This window comes from Thermobia domestica, chromosome 12, assembly GCF_964235325.1.
Source record: "Thermobia domestica chromosome 12, izTheDome1.hap1.1, whole genome shotgun sequence".
Lineage (NCBI taxonomy): Eukaryota > Metazoa > Arthropoda > Insecta > Zygentoma > Lepismatidae > Thermobia > Thermobia domestica.
The window spans coordinates 43,585,286-43,611,606 of record NC_137465.1 but is presented as its reverse complement, the minus strand read 5'-3'; the positions used below and the strand labels follow the sequence as shown (position 1 = coordinate 43,611,606).

Here is a 26,321-nt window from a genome sequence, read left to right as displayed (position 1 = left end):
GGGATGAGAAGTGAATCTCTCAAGGCATTAAATGCACACAGGGAATCATGACCTTCGCAATATCCATATTATTATACCGTTTCTAAAGAACACTATTATCATACGAAAAAAAAATCATTATGTAAATAGGTTACATTTTAATTATGAAACTTTAATTGTTCTATGTATTGCCAATGGTACAGCAATCTCTATTCCTTTCAAGTCTTTTTTTCCCCTTTTTATAAAAAAAAATTGATATAACATCCTACGCTTGTACAATCTTTGTGTTCTTTCTCATTTCCTTTTGACATCCATTTATGAAAAGACTTTCTATACCTCCCGGTGCGACTAGGATGTTCTGAAGAGGAAATTAATCAAAACCCTCAGGAGATCGAATTCAACCGTCTTCTCATCAAAGTAACTCTTTTATTACTCTTTCTGCTCTCACAGACTTTTCGAAAAGCAAATTCTTCGCTCATTTTTATCTAACCCTCTTTGATCCTAGTACACGCTAGTCTTGTATCTTCTTTCGTATTATATATATATATATATATATATATATATATATATATATATATATATATATATATATATATATATATATATATATATATATATATATATAAAATTACAGCAAATACAAAATAACATGCAAAATGAATTGACGTCAATTGAGTCACTTTTTTCATATTAAAAAATAGCAAAATCTAAGAAAGAAATTAGATATAAGTCTCAGTCTGTAATATTGGGCTTACGTAATATTTAGAAATATATATTATTCATTAGTTGCGTACTCAAGGGGGTTACTGAGTTGTTACCCCTCCTTCCACAGATATTATAGAAAAATTAACATTTACCACAAGACACGAGTACAAAATCGCGCGTGTCCTGGTCAAAAAAAACTCCCAAACTCCCGAACTTTTATGTTCTAACTCTCGAAAACATTAAGATCTCAATATCTATTATTATTATTATTATTATTATTATTATTATTATTATTATTATTATTATTTGCAATAATAATAATAATAATAATAATAATAATAATAATAATAATACTGCTGTATCTCGATTTAAACTTGTTTCAACTTAATAATCTGACGGCCGTCTCGGTCAAGTGAAGATTATTTGAAGAGTTCTTCTTTAAAGAACTTCCTGACCATATGACAGGTGTCCAGAATTATTAATTTTTTGAAGATTTGTTAGACGTTTTCAATTTATCTGTTCCAGCTGCGTCACAGTACTTTTAAGGACAATTGCTGTAGTTGAGTTAATGATTGGTCTTACTGCAACTTTCTGACATTTCCTTATCGTTTTTAATTTAGACTGCCAGGGTTTTTATATTTGCTGATTTTCGTAGTAAATGGCACTGCTACGTCTATAAGAGGTATTTCTTGACCCATTTTAATGATGATGGTGATGTCGGGTCTATTTGTGTAGGTACCGCTATATCCGTTCTGATTTCTTAATCCCAGTAGAGTTTGTATTTATTGTTTTTTAATACTGGCTTTGGCTGATGTTTATAGTACGCTTCGGTATCGTAAATGAATTTCATGTCATGTGCCAGGAGCTGGCGATATTTTATATATATATATATATATATATATATATATATATATATATATATATATATATATATATATATATATATATATATATAAGTTTCAGATAGTCTATGGGAGCAATTATATGGCATGAATCTGTGCTGTGTTTAATTGTTACTAATGTGTGTCTACATTTTCTGCATGTTTCATCCGGGTATTTCTTGCTTTAATATGTATTTACAGTAGTTTCGGGTTGGTATCACTCTATCCTGATGGCCACTATAAATCCTACTTTTTCGGAAAGATTTCAGTTTTATTGAGCCAGACATTTGATTGTCGTTTATCTTTGTTACTCTTCTGTGGAGTTCTTTTGCTCTCTATTTACTATACTTTTGTTTATCTGATTCACAATTTGTGGTTAACTCTGTCCTGGCAAGATGGAATGGTGTAGCTTTTGTGTCTGTATCACATATTACATGAAATAGATGGTTGGTTTCTTTTCCGTTGGCGAAATATTGGCGATAATCTTCGATCTGTTCTTGGTGGAATTTTGTGTATCTGCGATATCAATGCCTCCTTCTTCTGGGGGAAGTGTCACTCTATTGCAGTTTTTGGATGTTTCGTTCTGAATACTGTCATTAAAATCTGTATTGCTCGTGTTAAATTAATTAAATCTGTCTCTGCCCCGTTTGATTAAGATAAATGAATATGTAATGAGGGGTTCTGAAAACGTGTTGATGACTCTAACTTTGTTAGGATTAATAAGATGAGTTTTGAGTGTCCCCTTAATTCTTGACTGGAACTCTTTCTGTAATAGTTGGTTCAATGCCTCAAAGTTACATTATTCCTAGACATTTGTAGTGTTCTCCTTCTTTCAAGTCTTCTATTTTATGGTGTTCATTTTGAAATTCTTCGGTGTTTGTTATTTTCCTTCTTTGTGGATGTAATGACTTTCATTTGTTTATGCCCAAATCCAAAAAGATGTCACAGCTAAAAGGTGTTACTATATCTAATAACTTGTGCAGTTAGCTTGGGGAGTTGTCACACAACTTTAAGTCATCGATATATTCATATAGAAGGTGGCAGGCCCGTATCCAGGGGGGTTTGGGGGCGTACCCTCTAAATTTTTACTGGCTCCCCTAAAATTTTCACGGTAGGCTTGCAAATGAAATATAAGATGGTGATGGTTGGATCCGGCCCCGGTAACTTCTACCAGCCCCCCTCCTACATTTTGGGTTAAAACGAAATATATTATAAAAACACTTCGCTTTAGCCCTGATTCGTTTATGTACCTTTAAATCACTACGTTATTATAATAAATATATCAACTACTAATTACTAACCATAAACATGAATTGTGTCCAGATATCGTCGATTTATTCTTCTGTTTTATACGTACATGAAATATCAACAGCAACCATAGCTTTTGTACATATCTTCCAATTTCGTATGTATAACTCAGTAATGATCTTTCCCATAACAACTAATAATCTTGTCAATAACAAACTGATAGTTTTTGTCATAGTCTTTTTTCCATGACAACATGTCCTGTCAATAACAGCGTTCTTTCTTTTAATTACATCTAAGCTATATGCTTAATTATTGCGCCTCTGATCAGTGTTGGTAAAATGGGTACAGATTAATTATAATAGGAATGTATCGCTGTATGAATGTCGCCCAGAACGGGAATTCCGTAACAGTATTATAGTGAAGGAAAGAACCCTGTATATTTTCAAAACATTCACCTTTTGAATAGCCCTCGTACTAATTATTACTAAATCAACTCTCCTATTAATTATTATTATTACATCAATATAAGTAGTTTTCTCTTCTCTTCTTTCTCCATATATATATCAATTCATTTATAACAACATTTTTCTTTTATTACTAATCACATATCATAAAGCGTCGATTCATTAAAAAATATTATTTGTGGGTCTATTCAAAATTATAAGTAACTGATGACTTACACAGAGTTACTAGTTAATTGTTCCTCTTTTACATTGAGCGATAACATTCATATACAAACAACATTATTTACAATTAAGATTGCCATCATATCACACGTCAACAACAAGATCAGAAGGTAATAATTACATTTAAAAGCTTCAATTTAAGTTCACTGTCATGGATTTCAAGTTAACACAATCAAATCTCTTTTGAACATGTAAAGTAAAATAAAGGTAAACATAACATTCAAAGTTAATACAAAGATAAGATAAATTAATCACATCATAACATGTTGCTCAAATATAAAGTCCAAATGAAGTATTCATAACACAACTCATAACATCTGAGAGAATAAATTAAGAATTGTTATCCAAGTTTAATTTAGTTAACAGATCAGGGTTGACTAAAGTTTCAACTAATTTCAACCATTTGTTTTTCGTGATTTTCGAAGGTTGCCATACCTTTAGTTCGTCAATATTGCGAAACCCTATAGATTTGCCCGTTTTAACATCAACTAATTCAAACACTTTAGGGTTAATTTCCTTAACACATAGGTAAGGGCCAGCATAGACATCACAAAACTTATAAATTCGCTTTAAACTAGCATTGCTTTGCGGATGGAGCTTCAGAAACACCATGTCGCCAGTTCTGATCTGATACTTATTCTCCTGTTCTTGCTTTACCTTTTCATTGCGTCGTTGAAATTTCTGAGATCGACGAGTTCGAACCATACTTGTCAAATGTGAGGGTTCCAAATCCTCCGAATCTCTTAACTTTATATCAAAATGATGTTCAATAGAGTATATTATATCAGTTCCGTTATGTATATTTGCCGGAGCCACTCCGAGCGAATCAGAGATAGAATAATTTAAGAAATAAGTAACTTGAGTAACATATTTTACCCAATCCGAATGTTTGTCTTTACACAAGTGTCTGAAAAGTGTGCCAAAATGGCGATGAACATTCTCCACCACGGAACTGCTAGGATGATATGGGGTAACAAAATGGACTTTGATACCCGCATTAGCCATTGATCTTATAAATGAGTCGCTACGAAACTGTGGACCGTTGTCGCATAGAATATGTTCTACCGTTCCACAATGAGGTATGTATACATTCAATATACGATATATAATGGCTGAGGACGTCGCTTTTCTCAAAGGGTAGGCCACAACATAACGAGAAAATATATCCATCACGGTAAGCAAGTAGGATTCTCCAGAAGATGCCCTTGGTAAAGGACCATATAAATCTATAGACAGGAAATAGTGAGGTCTATCAGGTAGTATTGAAAGCATCGGCTTATTGACAGCACGGTTATTATGTTTAATACGCATACATTCTTCACAATCACTAATATATGTTTTAATAGTACGTCTGAGAGATTTCCAATAAAAGGATTTATTAATTAGGTCAAAAACCTTTCGATAACCAAAATGCCCAAAATCGTCGTGATACGCCTTCAGTATCTTAGGAATTAATGCAGGAGGAACGCAGATTTTCTTGCGATCTTTAAATTTAAAGTCTTTAATCAATAACACATCATTTGAAAGCACGAACGTGGTATTCCACCCTTTGGGACAATTACAACCTGGGGCACATGACGACAGATGGTTTATAATTTTCATATAATCCTCGTGATCTCTTTGATTCTTTATCAGGTCTTCTAAATCTACATGAGCAATTTCATCCTGAAGAATTTTAAAGACGTTGATACTCAAGATGCGCTGTTCTTCACCAGGGAATATTCTTGACAATGCATCCACGGGACCATTATTTATCCCTTTTATATGCTGTACTTCGAAATCGAAGGACTGGAGTTCTAACGACCATCTCAATAATCTATTGTTGTACCCTCGTATACTGCGAAGATAACGTAGCGAACTGTGATCGGTGATTACCGTAAAATGGCACCCACTAATATACGGAGCAAACTTCTGGATCGAAAAACGTATTGCTAACAGTTCGATTTCAGTAGTAGTGTACCCCTTTTCTGCTTTCTTGAGTGTCCGACTCACACAATGTATGACAGCGGGATTTTCCATTGTAGGATTAGGTTGCCAAAGAATTCCAGATATTCCCGCTAGAGAACCATCACACTGCACAAAAAAAGGCATATCATAATTCGGATGATTTAAACGAATATTTCGCATTACACAGTCCTTCAGTTGGTTAAAACTTCGTTCCTGCAACACACCCCACTGCCATGGTATTCCCTTTTTGGTAATAGAGAATAAAGGTTGTGCAATTTCAGCAAAACGGGGAATCGATTTTCGAAACCAATTGAACAACCCTAAAATTTGGCGAGTTTGTTTTACATTGGTCGGCGGAGGCAGATCGTTAATAGCCTGAACTTTGGACTCACTGAAACACAGACCTTCAGTATCGATCTGATAACCAAGAAATTCTATTGACGTTTTTAAAAATTTTGATTTTTCCAGGTTTAAAGTAAACCCAGACATTTCCAAGCGTTTTAACACAATATCCAGATATTTCAAATAATCTTGGTAATCTTTTCCCATAATTAATATATCGTCAGCATACACTATTACATTACTCCTCAGATCTTGACCCAGGACTTGATTTAAGCATGAAGCCAACGCTGCACTTCCATTGATCAGACCAAAAACTACTCGGTTATATTCGTATAGATGTCCTTCGAAGGAAAAGGCCGTGTAGGGTCGTGATTCCTTATCTAGCAGGATTTGGTTATACGCCATGACCAAATCGAGATTCCCAAAAATAACGTTCCCTTGTAATGTACTCAAAATTTCTTCTACAGGTGGGTATCTGACTTGTTGTAATTTTATACACGAGTTCAATTTACGCATATCTAAAACAATTCTCAGGCGTCCATCCTTTTTCGGTACAACATGAATGGGGTTTAAGTGAACACTTTGGGACGGACTAATTATCCCGTCACGCAACATTTCTGAGATTTGTTTCCTTACATTTTCCCTGAACCTGTAGGGAATTATATAGGGTTTAGTAACAATTGGGTTTTTGTTATGTACCTCAAGTGAATATAGGAAATCTTTACAACAACCAGGGCGGTTGGAAAATACCTTTCGGTGTTTATGCAAAATCTGTACAAACTGTGAAGTTATATCTTGATCTTTAATTTCCAAATCATGTAAAATTTTTTGGACATAAAGATCGAACGGATAAGCTTCCTCACCTTCGTCAACTAAATTATTTACCATATTGCATTGAAGCGAACTTTCTTCCATACGAGAAATTAATTTTTGTGTTATTCTGTCAGATAACCCAGGTAAAGTAAATGTTTGGTTCTCAAAGTTTAAAATTACACGAAATTGTGTTATGAAGTCAAGACCAATCAAAAGGTTTTCATTTAACTCATTTATTACTAGAATAGGGAGATTAATATCCCGTTCTTGCACAGACAGGACAATATGAGTTCTGCCCATGACTCGCTTTTTATGTTTCCCTGTATAATCAACTAATATCAGATTTTCAAGCTTTTCCAATCTGGGATTTGAATATTCTTTAGCAATCTTACTCCAAAATGAAAAAGACAACAGCGACGCGTTAGCTCCCGTATCGAGTAAAGCATTTAGAGAAATTCCATTAACCTTCACAGGAATTCTTGCCGTACAGAACGACTTCAAAAATACAAAATCATTGTCATAATTATATGAATCGTCGATGTCATCGTCGGTTTCCCAACAACAATTTGCAATGGGTAAATACTGATATACACAACGTCTATTTACTACATCAAATTTATATTTATCATATTTATCCTTAAATAAATTACCGTCGTTCTCAAATAAACTATTAGATGAACATTGAGACGAATAATCATGAGAACCTTCAGCTGATATGGGATTAACCCCAACCATATCAGCGGGTTTTAGTTTAAATTATGATTAATAAACGAGTCAATTAAAGTACATTGAACACCACAATCTTGGTTATTTTCTCTTGATCCATTTCCTGTTTCATTTATTACTTCGGTCCTATTCCGACAGTTCCTGCCATCTCGAGATCTCCAATTGCATCTGTTTTGAGTTACACCGGTATGCATGACATTGTTACTGTAATTGCGTCTTCCACGAAAGTTTCTCCCGTTCGTCCAACTGTTCCTCGGATTATTATAATTCGTTCCATTTCTACCGCTAGAATTGAATCTTCCATTGGCTCCAGTTCCAGTACGTATAACAGATCTCTCACTAACTCCAATGCCAGTATTGTCACGTGATCTCTCATCGCTGCGAAGATTTTCGGTATTTTCATTAGTTATATTCAAGTTTCTGACGGCAATCGGATTCGATGGATTACGATTACTCCCATTAGGATTCGGGAATTGATTCTCAAAGTTTTGAACTAAAATTATGAGATGATTGAAGTTTACGCATTGAGCTGACAACAGAATTTGTTGTAATTTATACGGCAATAAAATGCGTACGGAAGCGATTATTCTGGATTCGGGCTGAAACGGATTGACGAGTTTAAGTTCATTATATGCATTGATTGTAAAATCCGTAAGAGATTTATCGACCCGAGGTGAATAGTGTCGAGTTCGCACCATCGCATCACGGTTAGCTAACAAGAAATCATTTTCGTAATTAGCCAACAAGGCCCGTTTAAATTCTTCGTAGGATTTTATATGGTCGCGAATAGCCTTAAACCACAAGGAACAAGGAGGAAGTAACAGATGTGGTAACAACTTCATAAATTTAGATTGATCTACACCCATAATTTCACACTCTGCTTCAAATTTTTCTAAAAACGAGCTTGCGGTTTCGTTACACTTACCGCTGAATTTAGTCATGGCCTTAATTTCACTGACCTTAACATTTATTTTGCTATAGTTATGTTTTTGTTGGCGTTGATAATGGTCTGGAACCCTTTCGCACTTATTTATCTCCTTTCTCCTTTTGCGGTCTGGACTTTGGAATCGCCTTCTGTGGTTTTCCACAACTAAACCATCATCAGTAGAACTCTTAGAAGAAGATATCCCGTCAGTTTCTATTAATGGAGTTCTCGGGCAGTGATGCAATGCTTCCTGTTGAAGATGCAATGTTTCCTGTTGATGATGCAATGTTTCCTGTTGATTGGGAGTACCCAAAGCCTCCTTATACATAGGATTATTGTAGTCACATTCCCTCTCTTGTAACGATCTGATTTCCTCTTGTATGTTGGATATCAGTATGCTATGTGAATTGACCTGGGCAGTAATATTCGCTATCTGACTTTTTTGTTGGGCTGTCGTCGATTCCATGGTTTCAACGACTTTCTTTATCGACTCGGTTTCTAGAGTTAGTTGATCCTGTCTATCTTGCCATTTGTTACTAAATTGTTGAAACCTGGTATCAACTTCTCGTGTCATATCATTTGTAATTTTGATGGTAACTTCATCAGCTAATACTTGCAAATTTTCTTTCAAATTGTGTTGCAAGCGGTCAAAATTCTCTTGCACACCTTGTACTTTATCTGCAAGAGATTTATGCTGCACTAGTATCTGTTCTAGCTTTTCATCGTTCAGTTTTTGTTGTTGATCAAATTTCTGTTCTAACTTTTCATCTAGCTTTTCATCTAGCTTTTCATCGTACAATTTTTGTTGTTGATCAAATTTCTGTTCTAGCTTTTTATCTAGCTTTTCATCTAGCTTTTCATCGTACAATTTTTGTTGTTGATCAAATTTCTGTTCTAGCTTTTCATCTAGTAGTTGACTAAACATATCAATAAGATTAGAATAGGAATGTTCAGACACAGTTACGGCATTTCCAGATATGGTTTCATTTGAAATACTGGGTACTTCTTCAATCTCGGAATCCTGCATATTGCTAATTCTTTGGATTCTCTTCCCACTTCTCAAAGTAGTGAAACTCATAAAATACGTATACACATAAACTCAGTTCTTACTATTCTTCGGAACTAAATAGTATAGTATAGTCCCGTGTCTTCGGCACCAGATAAAACGAAATATATTATAAAAACACTTCGCTTTAGCCCTGATTCGTTTATGTACCTTTAAATCACTACGTTATTATAATAAATATATCAACTACTAATTACTAACCATAAACATGAATTGTGTCCAGATATCGTCGATTTATTCTTCTGTTTTATACGTACATGAAATATCAACAGCAACCATAGCTTTTGTACATATCTTCCAATTTCGTATGTATAACTCAGTAATGATCTTTCCCATAACAACTAATAATCTTGTCAATAACAAACTGATAGTTTTTGTCATAGTCTTTTTTCCATGACAACATGTCCTGTCAATAACAGCGTTCTTTCTTTTAATTACATCTAAGCTATATGCTTAATTATTGCGCCTCTGATCAGTGTTGGTAAAATGGGTACAGATTAATTATAATAGGAATGTATCGCTGTAGGGTCTGGCTACCAGCCTGGTAGGTGGTTGATTTTACAAGATTGTAGTTCAACAAAAATGTACTCACTTTATAATACTACTACTAATAATAATTAATGGGTTGAAATTGGGTTAATGTCTATTGCTTTAGGGCCGCCACTTTAGCAGCCGTGGGGCAATATGTCCCTACTATTGCTAAAAAGAATTTTAATAAAATAAATACGTAATTCAACTTTTACTTTAGTTTCGCAATCTGACAAAATCAGTAAATGTTCACCTTTCAGAAAATATATTCCAAGAATGTCTTATTACTCCTAGAGAATGACACCTATGGTAAATTCAATATAAAATTTAATAACAAAAGTTTATATAATTACACAATAACACAATTAAACCACTAGAAATAAGAGAACACAAATGATTCCATCACCAAAATTCTGGATAGACTCACACAATAACTAGTTGTATATTTTCTATGCAGAAAAGCTCCGCAGATACAAGAAAACGACTACTCGAGAGAATCAGAATAATGATTCTATCGATATAACCCAAAACAGTTCTACCAGAAACTCAGGGACAACAAAACTAATCAAGCAGAACCATCAATGCCCAATGAAATTACCAGCTACAGGTCTCAGATCTGGAAATAAACCCCAGCATATGACAACAGAAGTAATGCTCTTAAAAAAAAAATAATAATAATAATAATAATAATAATAATAATAATAATAATAATAATCAGATCTCAACCAACTCAAGATATGAAACCATTTTACGTAACAGAAGCAGATGTCAAACAAGCGATTGGAAAATCAGAAAATTGGACATCCCCAGGTCCTCATCATTTTCATAATTTTTGATACAAAAAATTTAGAACATGACACAACATTAGCGCTATGTACTTATACTACATTCTTCAAAACACAGTGTACAGGTAGTGTTGCAGATAAGTTTTAAAAATGGCAGACAATCCGCAATTTTTACGCTTAGATTTATGTTGAAATCTCAAATTCGATTTTTTTTTCTTTAACAGTCACCATACTTTCTCCTCTCCTTGAAAGGGAGAAAAGTTTTCAATAAATTATTTATTTATTTCGAGAAAACAACAGTCCCTAATTAATAATATCTTATACATAAGTGCTACGTTAAAAGAACTTACCTTTTTCTCTTCAGAATAGCCTTTCCGTTCTGCACAGGGTTTCAGATACCTGGAAGCACATTCGAAAAAAAGAGCAATTAGACCATAATAGACTTAAGTGAAAATACATATTTAACATACTTGTACCTATCAGCGTTTTCTCTTTTAAGTGTTTGCATCATAGTTTGCTAAAAAGAAAATAAAAATCATAAAATGCAATACGAACGAAAAATTGGGTAGAAAATGCGATGCATTTATTATCATAATTTATTACCAAAAAGGTCTATCTGTATGATAAACAGTAGGCCTATATGTATATCAATAAAAAGGATAGTACTGTCTGTCCTTTATCGCCCTCTTGAACAAAAAATCCAATAAGTCAACCATTTGCGGACCATAAAGCACGTTACTGGAGACTGGTCGTAGAATTGATGATAAAGGAATCATATGCATTTTGATATTTATATAATTGCATCTATAAAGAAAACTCCTTAAGGATTTTCGAGACAACAAGATTTCAGCTCGCTCTCCGGAAAGTAGGCTCTTCTATCAATTTATCGTCATTTCAAGCTCTGGTAAGGGGTTCTTAAACAATAGATTTAGTTATTTCATTATATTAGCCTATAAATATTATTTTTGCTATACCCTCGTATCTTTCATAGAAATGATTCAAGAAAAACAGTGTTCGGTTTAGAATGTTATAAAAAAAAAATTAAAAATGAAATGAGTCCGGGTAGCATTTGGTTTTGATATACCTACGTATGTTAGGAAATGAACAGTTTGAAATAAATATATTAAGCTATTTTGTTGTCTTAAAAACGAACGTTTGTTTCTCGATAGCTATACGTAATTCCATAATTCCAATATCTATTTCTCTCCTATTTCTTAACTGCATGGATTCAACATTTAACAGTAGTAACTCCACAAACACATTCAAAACCGGCTACCCACCTTAGCCAATCTGTAGAATGACAGATTTCTTTCGCTTTTAGTATATTCGTCATTACTGCTTCTCTGATGCCCATTATCATTCATATTTGTTTGTGATATATCAAAAAAAAGCCATGTTCTCGTAAAACAGTGAAGTAAATAAATAATAATATGAAGATCGCACGGATCCCTTTGTTCCAGTGTATTTTCGACAGAATGTGGAGGTATACTCCGTCGGAAGAACTGGGAGGATTCTGGGAACCAATCGTAGAGGCAGCTCGGCTGAAGAAGCAAAAAATAGGCATTTTACCAGCAGCACCAAGAGAGAAAGTGCTCACAGTTATATATAATGGTGACCATTTTCATTAGTCATCAATTGCCTTAGCAGCAGCATCTTTAACGTCTTGTTCTCTCAATAATGTTACTTTTGGAGCATGCAGTATCGCAGCCTGAACAACATGTAGTTTATATTTCAAGTCTGAATGTGAAGAACTACAAGATTATACAATTGAAGGTGAACAGGTGCTGAAAGAAACGAATATAAATGGACTACGAGTCACGAGAGATTTCTTAGTGATTCGGAAAACAGAGAAAAGGACTCCTAGAGTACTGCTAGCACTTAATGCTTGACTTATAGAGTATATAAGTATATACTTCTATAAGCTTGCTGGATCTTAACCCTAATGGCCGTTATGAGTACTATTAGAATCAATAATAATATAATTATATGCTTTTAATATTATTAGTAAGTTAACTTAATATACTAACCGTAGAATCGGATGTTAAATGATTCGAATGTGTCCTCTCTGTTATAAGTCTATAAAAGAAGGTGATTCGGCATGGGTTTTCTAAGTAGGCTACTATAACTTTGAATAAGATTTAAGGAAAAATCTGGATATTTACTTCATAATCAACTGAATTTGAATACCATGTGACTGAACACGTGAGTGAAGTTGTCCCCGCCCCACTTTCAAATTTCGATTCAAAACCTAAACCCATCTTTTATTATTATTATTATTATTATTATTATTATTATTATTATTATTATTATTATTATTATTATTATTATTATTATTATTATTATTATTATTATTATTATTTGTTATTGAATGTTTTGAAGAAAAGAATTGTTTGTTTCTATGTGGTCTTCGAAACACGATTTTTCTTCAAACCAATCAATAACAAACAAAAAACAAACGATTGGTTTTGGATGTGAATCGAAATTTTAAAGTAGGGAAACTTCACAAATATTGATTGAACAGTTCTTAACTATCGTAATGCTTAGAGTATTAAAGATATCAAGGCCAAGTGACTAATGTGAATTATTTGGGATTCGATTCCCGGTGGATACACGTTTCTGATACAACCCTAACAGTGATATTGATCCCATTTTAAGCAGTAAGACCGTCTCACACAATCTCAGTGCTGAAAAGGAGACATTAATCTTTTTGAATTTTCTAAAAAGTTGCTAATCATAGTTTTGGTGATCAAATGACAGCTAAAACTCAGAACACTATATACTAGACAAAAGTTCAGACTAGTAGCGTACACGTAAGGTTTAAGTACTCAAAATATCATATCCTTTCAGGGCAAGCGTGATTTTTGTATATACCTCTATAAGGGTGGACCATTTATCTTGATTTTGATATGCCCTTGTAACTAACAGACAAAAAACGCCAAAATTTGTACCGTGCAAATATCAACAGGAGGACATTGCTTGACATACTCTGTAATATTACCAAGCTAACAGTGTTGCCAACTGAACAAAGTTATATTATCTTTCCAATGACACTACGTAAGATTATTACATCTTTCAAATCTACATGTTAAACGAGATTTTACAATACCACATTTATTATTCAGGATTGCAAACTAAGGATACTATAGTATCTAAAACATCCAAACTTTGTAAGCTTCTGCCACACTGACAGCACAACTGACACGGACGAGGCAAAGCAACTCCGAAGTACCTTACATATTAGTCTTGAATACTGTGGTCATGATATGACGCGTTTCGAAGAAATGGGAACGAAGTCACATAGGTTGAAAATTGTATAGTTTTTAGTGAATAAACAAATCATTTTGCCGTTTACAGCACTTCGATATCTCAAACGTTTCAGGAGATTATATAAAAAACATTGGTAAAGTTGGTAACACTGCTTAAAATACCATATTTGTGGAAAATATGTAAAATGCTTGTTATTCTCCTTTGCTTTTATAACATTACAGCAGTAGGTTTTGATAGTTGTAATTACAACAATTTCTCGCAACTACATAATTTTTAAGCCCCCCGTCCGACCTTTACTACATCCGTCAATCGTGCAATTCGCCTTAGTACCATGCTAGTATAAAAACTTACAACCAATACAAATTTATGTATTCCGATTATTAATATTCTGTCTGGACATATGATTCATATCGTGTTATAGTTCACCCTTACATAAAACATGTAGTGTTACTATTATATATATACGTATAGGTTGCATGAACCAATATTGAAAAGAAAATAATCGCACAATATTTCATTAGACACCTACTGAGATATCCAATAACATTGAGGCATGGGTAGAGATGGTCAAAAACAAATGAATATCATTAGTCAGCAATCAATTATAGGATCTTAAGTACATACGATAGGATATTTATTGCCTATACCTTCTCTCTCTCTCTGGCTAACAAATTCATAAACTCTCCATTACTATTCCTTACTTTTCTTTGTAATTGTATATACATATATTTAAATATGTATATCTGTATGAGCCAAGATGAGTATTCACCACCTGTAGTGATGAATAATATCTTTTCGTATGTTCTTTTTATAACAGGGAGATTTCTTCTTTTAAAATTCTGACATTAAGACTGATAAATGGGCCGTTGATTGGATGAATATCTTGAAGAAGACACACCCATTGAAATCTGGTCACGAATATTTTTTTTTCTTTTTGTCTCCAAGCTAAAATTCTTTCCTTTGTACCGCTTACACCTCTCCCCTCCCACCAATTCTTTCACAACCATGCTGATAGCCACCCGCAATATTTAGGTTTCATTTATACAAAGTTAAACCTTTGATATTAATTTAATAATCTTTGGATAATTCTACTTGAGTCGGTGAGGGAATGATGACATAGTTTGTTCTCTCGAGTTCGAAGTGGTAAATATCTAATTCTTGAAAACCATTACTAGCCCTTGAGGGTCATGGTGGCTCAGTGGTACAGCGCTTACCTCTGGTGCTTGGGGTTCCTGATTCGATCCACGACCAAATAAGGTTGTGGCAGACAACATCGTATCCGTGGATTTTCTCAGGGTACTCCCGTTTCCTCCACATTCTCATTCCGCCAGTTTTTCCATCGAATCTGGAAAACGAGATAGCAACTTGCTCTCAATTTCTACTAAAAAAAAGTACAACTGATATTCTTTCCCTCTATCTCCAATTGTTTGTTGCCACAAGACAGGCAAATCCTATTGAAATCCAAAAGAAATCTCATAAATATTTTATCCTTATCCTTATCCTTATCATAAATAAGTTATCCTTAATGTTCGAGAGGGAAAGTCCTAAGCGGACGTTTAAAGAATGTCTCAGGAACATGTGTTGTGTAGGAACAGTGTTATATGCATATTTAAGTTATGTTGTGGCGTGGGAGACCCGGGTTCGATTCCCGGCGGGAGCTCTTGTGGTTCGGATTCCACGTTAATCAGTAGGTCCAGGTCTCATATAGCCTCGCTGTTGAACGGGACGTAAAACTCAAAAATCAATCAATCAATCAATTAAGTTATGTTGTATTGAAAAGTTCTCTTTTAATTTTTTTGCCTGTGCCTGTGTTTAAGTATTTTTCTCGATATAAATTTATTATTACTGTATTACTATTATGATTTTCAAATAGCTATCAGCAGTAATAGCGAAATAAATTTCCAAATCCATAACATCCATGCTTTTATTTACGATTTAGGTAGATAAATAAGAAAAATCCAGTACGTAATAACAAATGGAGAATTTGTAGAAAGAGACACAATTACTACATATAGCGAGAAAGAAGAAAGAAAAGGAAGAAAGATAAGTGGGTATTTTCAGGAAGATTGATCGCACTGCTGGTGATTTACTGAAAGAACGGACAACACACAGAAAAGGGAGAAAAACACGGATGTTGTTATATAAAGCAAAAGAGAACTTGAAAAAAAAAAAAAAGACATATATGTCTGACATCGTTGCATTGTCAACCAACTAACTTTTTTTTTTCTTTTTAACAAAAGGCAACAGAGCAACAAGTGGTTGTACTGAGCTACGGTGTTGTTTTTTTTACGTGTGGGTGGAAACCTTCTAACTGGCAAACAGACTCAAAAATCAATGTGAAATAAAAAAAAGAAAAATGGTTAGAAGACCTTTTTAAATCTATAACTCGAAACCCTCCCGAAGTACCCAGTTGTAAAAGACAATAATAACGATTTTTAAAAAGAAAATAGTTTTAAAAACAAGGTTTTCATAAAATCCACTAAAAAAAAGGAAATCATAAAATGTACTAAAAATTAAAACAATGCTTGTGTAAAATCCACTAAAAGAAAAGAATAAAATGTACTAAAACAATTTTATAAAATGCACTAAAATGAAAATAATAAAACAATTCTTTTTTAAAATGCAGTAAAATGACAATGAATAAAATGTACTAAAAACGAAAGAAAGAATGCTTTTATAAAATGCACTAAAATGAAAATAATAAAATAAAATAATGCTTTCTCAAAATGCAGTAAAATGATAAGAATGAAATTTACTAAAAAAAAGGATAAAATAATGCTTTCATAAAATGCACTAAAATGATAATAATAATAAAATGAAACAAGTTTCTTTAAAGTGCAGTTAAAAGATAAGAATAAAATGCACTATATGGATAAAAGAATTATTTTATAAAATGCACTAAAATGCAAATAATAAAATAAAGCAATGCTTTTGTAAAATGTAGTAAAAAGAAAATAACGAAATATACTAAAAGGGTAAAAAAAAAACCTTGGTGAGGTAAAATTAAGAAATTAAAACTTAAAGCATTGCTTTGGGAGCCAGCCCTACGAACTTAGAAAGTGCATTACTGAATTCTCTGTGTCTGTATGCGTGTGTGTGTCTGTTATTTGCGAATCTTTCAATCTTGAGCCCTCCATTCGATACAGCATTAAAAACTATCTTAAATAAGTGATGGAATTTTTCATGTCATTCTTACCGATCTTGAGATACTGGCTTTAAAAAAAATCCGATTTTGGGAAATTTAAGGAGCCGTATCTCGGGAACCGTAAGTCATAGAGAGATAATATTGGTGTCAATTCATATCTAAGAGGATTATAAACATTTTGGTACCACAAAATAACAGGTGTCCACTAGCCAACTGGCCACTGTTCCCCAGATATTGACCAACAATGTTCGGATTTCGGGCGATATAAGGAGCCATAAGTCAAAAAGAGATGACATTTTGCAAATTTTTCAATTTTTTGAGCCCTCCATTTTCAGCATGTATTTTCGTAAAACAACATATCGTACAACGTTTTAACAGAACTCTTAAACAAAACACGTGGAAAAAATTTAGTACTCAAGGAAATTATAAATGAATAGATATATTACAAGAATTATTTATAGAGTAAAATAATTAAGTACATAAAACAATTGGTATAAAGCGTGTAGAAGTTAATAAGAAAAATTAATTCTTTTTAAGTTCGTTCTGGCAATGCTCTTGGAACATTCTCAACTGGTTTAGTCTCAATTTTGCTCCACCAAAAGAATTGTTTTATCCCTTTTTGTTCGTTTTAGTTGTTTTCTTTTTAGTGCATTTTATTTTTAAAAAAGCATTATTTATTTATTTATTATTATTTATTCAAATATCTAAGAACGGTAGCTCAGTGGTAGAGCGCTTACTCTTGTATATGGGTTCCCTGGTTCGATTTCCGGGCAAGTAAGGTTGTGGTGGACAACATCGTGTCCGTGGAGTTTACTCGAGACACTGTCGTTCTTTCCCATATTCTCATTCCACCCATTCTTCCATCATTATTCACTTGTCTTACTGATCGTCTCCCTTAGCCTAAAGGGCATAATCATGGGACATTAAACTGAAAGGTTACATTTGTAATGACTTGAGAATCTTTAAACGTTCACAAATGCTCTTCATTGTGTTTATATAATCATTAACTATGAATCGTGTAACACTAAACAGTGTTTAGAGATCTAAGACTTGGATTAACTAGTGTTACCCACAAAATTCATGAATTTTTTTTATCTCGTCTCGGATTTTTTTAAAGTGCTTCTCGTTTCATTTTCAAAGGTTACATTTGTAATGACTTGAGAATCTTTAAACGTTCACAAATGCTCTTCATTGTGTTTATACAATCATTAACTATGAATCGTGTAACACTAAACAGTGTTTAGAGATCTAAGACTTGGATTAACTAGTGTTACCCACAAAATTCATGAATTTTTTTTATCTCGTCTCGGATTTTTTTAAAGTGCTTCTCGTTTCATTTTCAAAGGTTACATTTGTAATGACTTGAGAATCTTTAAACGTTCACAAATGCTCTTCATTGTGTTTATATAATCATTAACTATGAATCGTGTAACACTAAACAGTGTTTAGAGATCTAAGACTTGGATTAACTAGTGTTACCCACAAAATTCATGATTTTTTTTATCTCGTCTCGGATTTTTTTAAAGTGCTTCTCGTTTCATTTTCAAAGGTTACATTTGTAATGACTTGAGAATCTTTAAACGTTCACAAATGCTCTTCATTGTGTTTATACAATCATTAACTATGAATCGTGTAACACTAAACAGTGTTTAGAGATCTAAGACTTGGATTAACTAGTGTTACCCACAAAATTCATGAATTTTTTTTATCTCGTCTCGGATTTTTTTAAAGTGCTTCTCGTTTCATTTTCAAAGGTTACATTTGTAATGACTTGAGAATCTTTAAACGTTCACAAATGCTCTTCATTGTGTTTATATAATCATTAACTATGAATTGTGTAACACTAAACAGTGTTTAGAGATCTAAGACTTGGATTAACTAGTGTTACCCACAAAATTCATGAATTTTTTTTATCTCGTCTCGGATTTTTTTAAAGTGCTTCTCGTTTCATTTTCAAAGGTTACATTTGTAATGACTTGAGAATCTTTAAACGTTCACAAATGCTCTTCATTGTGTTTATACAATCATTAACTATGAATCGTGTAACACTAAACAGTGTTTAGAGATCTAAGACTTGGATTAACTAGTGTTACCCACAAAATTCATGAATTTTTTTTATCTCGTCTCGGATTTTTTTAAAGTGCTTCTCGTTTCATTTTCAAAGGTTACATTTGTAATGACTTGAGAATCTTTAAACGTTCACAAATGCTCTTCATTGTGTTTATACAATCATTAACTATGAATCGTGTAACACTAAACAGTGTTTAGAGATCTAAGACTTGGATTAACTAGTGTTACCCACAAAATTCATGAATTTTTTTTTATCTCGTCTCGGATTTTTTTAAAGTGCTTCTCGTTTCATTTTCAAAACAGGCTGTGAAATTTCTCGTCTTGTGGGCAACATGAGCTTTTTCGTATTTGTACATTTGAGAGCTCTAGATAGTAGGGAATTAAGGGGAATGTAATTTGCAAGGCTAGTTCAACAAACAGAATAGTAACATAGCAGAAGTATTGTAAAAAAAATAGAACTATATTATTATTAGCACAAAACATACCATAACGATGTTTTCATTTTTTTGTTTCAAGGTCACAAAAGGTAGCCATTTGTATAGGTAAACAAGTGAGTTTTGTTTCATACTTTGAAACTATTATAAACTTTCAAAGTGTAGTGATCCAATTTTCTAACCACAAGTAAAAAAAATATCAGACAGAGGGAGTGAGAGGAGGTCAGAATCGTGTTTAATAGAATTAGCAGCCTCACACATATTTCCCATGAGTATGACCATATTTCGTTGTCTCTGGATGATAAGTCTGTCTGGATCACACTGGGTCTGCCTGAATCACTCCAGATCACACAGAGTCTGCCTGGGTCACTCCGGATCATACCGAGTCTGTCTGGGTCACTCCTGATCACACTGGGTCTGCCCATGTTACTCTGAAACACATCAGGTCTGCCAGGGTCACTCTGGATCACACTGGGTCTTCCCGAGTCACTATGGATCACATAGAGACTGCCTGGGTCACTCCAGATCTCATCAGGTCTGCCTGGGTCACTCCGGATCACATCCAGTCTGCTTGGGTCACTCTGAATCACACTGGATCTGCCCAGGTCACTCCGAGTCATGCGTCTGACTGCCTACGAGCGAGTCTTCCGAGCCACGGATCATGAAGTTCGTGACTCGTTTCAGTACTGGGGACACTGAATCCACATCAGAAGAATCTTTCTCGCTTTCTCCGACAGCTTATGCTCTGATATCTGCCAACAGACGAACAGCATACTTATACATAGTATACTTTAGAAAAAAAATCTTAAAAGCAACAATATTGTTTTCGCGAAAATTCAGTAATTTGATAATAAATATCTAAATACGTAGCAACTTAAAATAATAACCGTGGTAAATAAACCAAGATGTCTTGGATGAGTAAGGCAATTAATTCGTCCTACGGCAAGGCATTGTAGAAAACTTTAAAATTCCAAAATAACTAAAGAAATGGGAAACACATTCTAATCTTCCGTCAAAATAAATGTATAAATACTTTTAACTGGAGAACAGTTTTAATCGGTGCTAGGGAGTCTGTGGACTTCGTCAGACGCTAATGGTCCACGCTCTGAGTTGGTCAATACTTTGAGTGATTGTAATATCTGTTAGACAGTTAGTTCTAGCAAATCAACCATGCTAAATTAATTTACTTCAATTCCCTTTGCCTAATTTCAAAGAATTTAATACACTTAACAAGGGCAAGCCGTTTTAGCCTGTTAGGCAATTAGTTCTAGCAAATCAACCACTCTAAATTAATTCAGTTCACTTCCTTTTGCCTAATTTCAAAGAATTTAATACACTTAACAATGGCAAGTCGTTTTAGCAAGATAATTGCTGCATAGCCCGAGTTAATGCACGGTGACGTAAGTTCAAAATGCTTCTTTACCTTTACAAAACATAATATATGATTTTACCTGACCATACCTGATGAACGTAATATTTCGATCTGTCTCAACACACTGTATGATAGTTATTGTCCTTGGGGTTAATTGTCTTATTATGTTTTGTAATAAAAAAGTTTCATTGGGTATATGGATATTGTTTATCTTAAGTGATTCATTTTCTGAGCCCACTACCCTTATTTGTTGGTGTTGTAACTTACGCATATTGAACTTAAAATTTCTGTAATATCTAGTAAGTTACGTGAGTTGTGTTCTATTCTCTTTTATTATTATTATTATTATTATTATTATTATTATTATTATTATTATTATTATTATTATTATTATTATTATTATTATTATTATTATTATTATTATTAAATTACGTTACAATAGAAGTACATTCAAACTAACGCAATCTCTTAGAAACCAAACTTGTCAGCATTTAGTGACAGGAGTGCATCCACTGAGTCCAGACCCCCACCCCACATAAAACTTGGTAACTCTTTCTAGCATTTCTTTTAAAATCTGCATCAGCAGCGCACTTCCGGGAAATCCAAAAAGTCCGGACCCTGTCTAATGTTAGTAACTTAGGAGACACATGTACACTTTCTTAAAATTATATTTCCTTTAGCGGTGAAATGCATGCCTAAAGATTTAGCCTGAAGCCTGATGTAACCTGAAGATTTGATCTTCTACTATGTCTGTACTCTTTCTTTGATTACAAAAACAATTTAGTTTTATCATTCCTCCCTGGGAATTCAGCTGGAAGCACTTATAAATAACTTATTATTTTCTCGGATAAACAACAGTTCAATATTACATCTATAGATGTAGTGTCTTGTAGTATTCGACCCCTCAACAAACATTTCTGGGTGTGCACTTTTCTAGTGATAAATATCGTCCTATGTGCTACGAAGATTTCGTTTCATTATGACCATGAGTCTTTTCAGGCTATGGGTTCACATTCAGGGTTCAAAATTATTGTCGCATGTGTATAAATATGTTGTTGTAGGAATACAATTTGATAACGAATTCGCCCGGTATTTCTTATAATGTTGGTATGTGTATAATCGGCAAAGACATGTATGTGGCGAATTTCATGTCAAAAGAGCAGCAAATAACAACAATAAAACGAAAATAAAACTTTCTTGTCCATTTAGCAACATTTTGTTTTACTCATTCTAATTTTCGTATTTATAATTCTTTTCCTGTGAAATTTACCACAAATATACATTTCCCGATTATACACAAATTATCAATATTAAAAGTACCCTGAAAAATCATTATCAAATCATATTCTTACAAGAAGACAGTTGTAGATATGCGACAATCATTTTGGACATGAGTGCACATGTAAGAATCCATGCTTCTTCATTATGAACACCCTTTCTTAAAACAGAAAAATGATATTTGTAGACATACGTTGTCATTAACGTTTTTGCTTGTTTACCTTGGAGATCACACTTTTCTTTTAAAGTGGCGACACCCTCTTGTATATACAGGGTGCGCAAAGCCGCCTGACACATTTAAAAGTTGAAGGTTGCGCAGACGCGATAGCTTGGAGTGAGGAATGAGATAAGATGCCATTTCATAAGGACGCTGTAACTGTTACAATGGATATTTGGAGCAATGTCAGCTAACAATGAAATGCTGTCTGAACAACTGTTGCACTTTAATGATTGATTTCGTCTCGTAGTAAGTGTGAACACATAAATCAAGTTGATCAACGCTCCAGTGATGTCCATGGTAACCGTTATGGTGTTCTTATGAAATGACATCCTATCCTCTTTCAATCCCCACCCGCAACCCACTCCAAGCAATCGTGTCCGCACAAAATTCAACTTTGAAATGCGTCAGTCGGCTCCGTGCCACCCTGTATATAATGCAAACATTTCAACTTAGTATGTATGGGAAACGAGTGACTGAATTTACATTCTAAAGGTCAACACATCAGATATTTAGGCATTCAGCATTTGTACTACAATCCACAAACACATTTCTATGACTCTCAGCCCAATATACACACTTTTTGGAGGCCTCGTTAAAATGGTGTGGTTTGTTTTCACAGAGCGAAACGCGTGTAACGAGCAGCTGGGGTTAGCGGGCTAGTGCATGAGAATCCTTATAACTACAAACACCACACAGGTTTTGACGCGATCCATTTGATTCGGCAAAGGAATTTGCAACTTTACAAGCTAACTAGTTATCCCCCTCCTTCTTCCCTTTCTCTCCGCCCGCAAAACCAACAAACACTATCGTATCTAGCCCAAAAAGAGAAAGAAAACTGAATACAGGAATACAATGCAACAAATACAAGCTTGCAAATGGATAGTAAAATGGAAGGAGGGGAGGGGATTGGAGTGTTGGCGTAATTTTCAACAAAGCGTTTATTCCACTAATCGTGTGAATATATCACACTCTTGTTTACACGGTAAACCCCCTTCCAAAATGCAATTTGCATGCTGCAAATACACTCTGTATGTTGGTAATCTTAACAGCAATTTTAGGGGCATAACGGTTCGTCAGTGAAGTCAATATCACACTTAAATGTGTCATTAAAAAGGTACTTGCAGAAAGCAAACATTGTTTTTTGGATGAGACGCATTTAAAATCAGTTTAATATAGCACGTTTATACGTACAAATGGATAACATAAATACAACCAGAATTTGCTAAACTTAGCATAACAAATAGTTTACACAATAAGTACAACTTCGAAAATTCAAGCGTAATTAGGAAAACATTTATATGTCTATTTGTTGACGTCACTAATTTCGAAATTCATAACACTTTTTGAAAACAAAATGGCGGTTCCAATGTGACAGTCTGAAAATAAAAGAAATTCGATCTCACGAAAAATCTGTATTGAGCGGTGTCACAGATCGTTGAATTTGAATTTGAAATAAATTAATAATAAAATAAATTCAATACTACTTTTTATTGAATATTTTAATTCATTTTACACCAAACAAAAAGAAAGCTTGCGATATCCAATTAAAATAAAATTTATGTATCGCCGTAGAAAACTTGGATTAAACAAAATGGAGCAAGCGGGGGCAGCTACTTCTGTTTTATATTATATAAATTAAGAACGATTTAAAAGCCGGGAAAAACTGTTTGAAAATGGGGTTTCGTGGGTCTTTTGACTAACTGCAAATATACAGTAACTACAAATACAAGAAAACAGAACGCGACTGAAGACTGCGTTTACTTGCATTCTGAGCGAGTTCCCTTGTGACTAGTTCGACGCTTTGATTAAAATAGATTTCGACAGCCAGATAGATTTCTCTCCATAAAAAAAAAAGTTATCTCTAACTATAAAGATAGCACCCTGATAAAAGTATCCAAATCGCACTCTTTAAATATTTCTTTGCTCAGAAATGAAAAAAATGAATGTTCGAAACAAAATAAGTAATTTTTACTCGTATTTGAGACAAAATGTCTCATTATTTTCAAACGTGTTTTCATTTGTGAGCTCAAGGCAAATTTTCAGGTTCCCATTTATGAGATTTTCTTATTTCTTAAAAATGATAATGAAATAGTGCGTGATTTATAATATAATAGATGACTGAAAAATAACAGTATCAATCTTACCGAAATAATATGACTATGTTTCACTAGGATGTAACATTGCTAGGGCTTAATTACTATACAGGAAACTAGATAAAAGATTTCATTCGTAGCAGAGTGGGAATGGATATGAGTACGCAATATGGTGATGCGTCTGAGTTGGAGTATGAATACACCATACCATTATGAGAGTCGTGGAAGTAAACAGCATGTGAAAAGAAACATGTAGATTTGATCAGACAAGTTTCATGGAAGTTATTATCTGTGTTCCATTAAAATTAATATTGTAATGTAAGTTCATGTAGTTTAATGGTGGAACATTATTGTAGTAATTGAACCGAGTTTACAGTAAGACCAAAGGTAAAGAATTAATGGATCAATTATTGAAAATACACTTTTTGTTATGTAGCAATAAATAGAATGGGCAGGCATGTCAATGTTTTACACCCTTCCCATTCGTTATAAGGTGAAAAATAGCTTATGTACGGAAACAAAGAACACATAAGACATCTGTGTAGTTAGAAACAGCATTGAAAAAAGTATGATTTATTATTATGGAATTGTAATGCAAAGGTACTTTGTACTGATCACCTAGCATAGATTGGCGCCTCTTTTTTTTCCTCACAAGTAATCTTTCTAATGACATACTTTTTTAGGTTATTTGTGGCATACAATCACTGTCCGAATTGAATATTTCGTGCAGATTGATTATACGAATCCATACAACAATTCATTAAATATATACTTCTTTCTGAATTCACTTTCTGTGCCTTCAGCAATCATTTTTCATGTGTGCACTTGCATTCCAAGGTGCAGATTCACTTTAAGAGGTCTTGTTCAAAAAAAACCAACCAACCTGTGCTAGATGGCCACTAAAAGCACGAATGCTATGTAACCGAGTCAAGACTGGAGTGCAGCAGGGTGCCGCGCGTAAGGGCTTGGGTGCGTCCGTAGGAAGCAGGCGCGTCAGCGATGGTGAGTATACGCGTAAAGAAGGATTCTGGAAAACAACTCTCTTTACGATACGAAGATATGTTTTGTTAAACTCATTTGCTTGTTACATTGAGGTGTGCACTTACATTCCCCGGTGCAGAATCACTTTAAGGGGTCTTGTGCAAAAAATAACCAACTTGTGTCAGGTGGCCACTAAAAAGCACGGATGGTATCTAACTGAGTCAGGGCATGTGCGCAGCATGGTGCCGCGCGGGGGTACGTCCATAGGGGCCAGGCTCGTCAGCGATGGTGAGTATACTCGTAAACAAGGATTATGGAAAACCACTTCTTTAACGATACAAAGATGTCTTTTTTGTTAAAGTCATTTGATCGCTACATTCGTCGGACGTCATATTGTCCATTATTAATCTACCACTACTTATCTTATGGACGAATACATGCATGAGGTTCGACCTTCATTAATATATTTTCACGTGAACACGCATCTCAGAGATAAGAGCACACAATTTTTGATTACTTCACACTAGTCCATTAAAATATTATTACAAATTTCTTCTGTAAATTTTACAAATATATGGATCCGTATAATCAAACTGCACCGAATATTTTTCCCAGGGAGATGGATGAATTTCGCTCATATACGCATCCAGTCGTCACACACGTACACTATCTACATAGAGAGAATTTGAAAAGTTATCCCTACCAGGGATGAAAATTTCCTTCTCCATGGGCCCTAAATTTTTTCAGAGGGGAAATCCCTGGCATCCCCCGTCTCTCTCGTTTAGCCTACCCGACACAAGTGTGGGACGTAAAACTCAAAGATTTCATTT

General features: G+C 34.0%; 1 long non-coding RNA gene across 1 annotated transcript in view; it reads right to left on the bottom strand.

Annotated features, from left to right (window-relative positions):
- Positions 1-26,321, bottom strand: part of LOC145666440 (uncharacterized) — a 399,556-nt gene that overhangs the window by 308,082 nt on the left and 65,153 nt on the right. Inside the window, exon 2 of the long non-coding RNA XR_014127744.1 lies at positions 10,982-11,030. This is a non-coding gene — a long non-coding RNA (uncharacterized LOC145666440). The remainder of the gene's footprint in view (positions 1-10,981; positions 11,031-26,321) is intronic.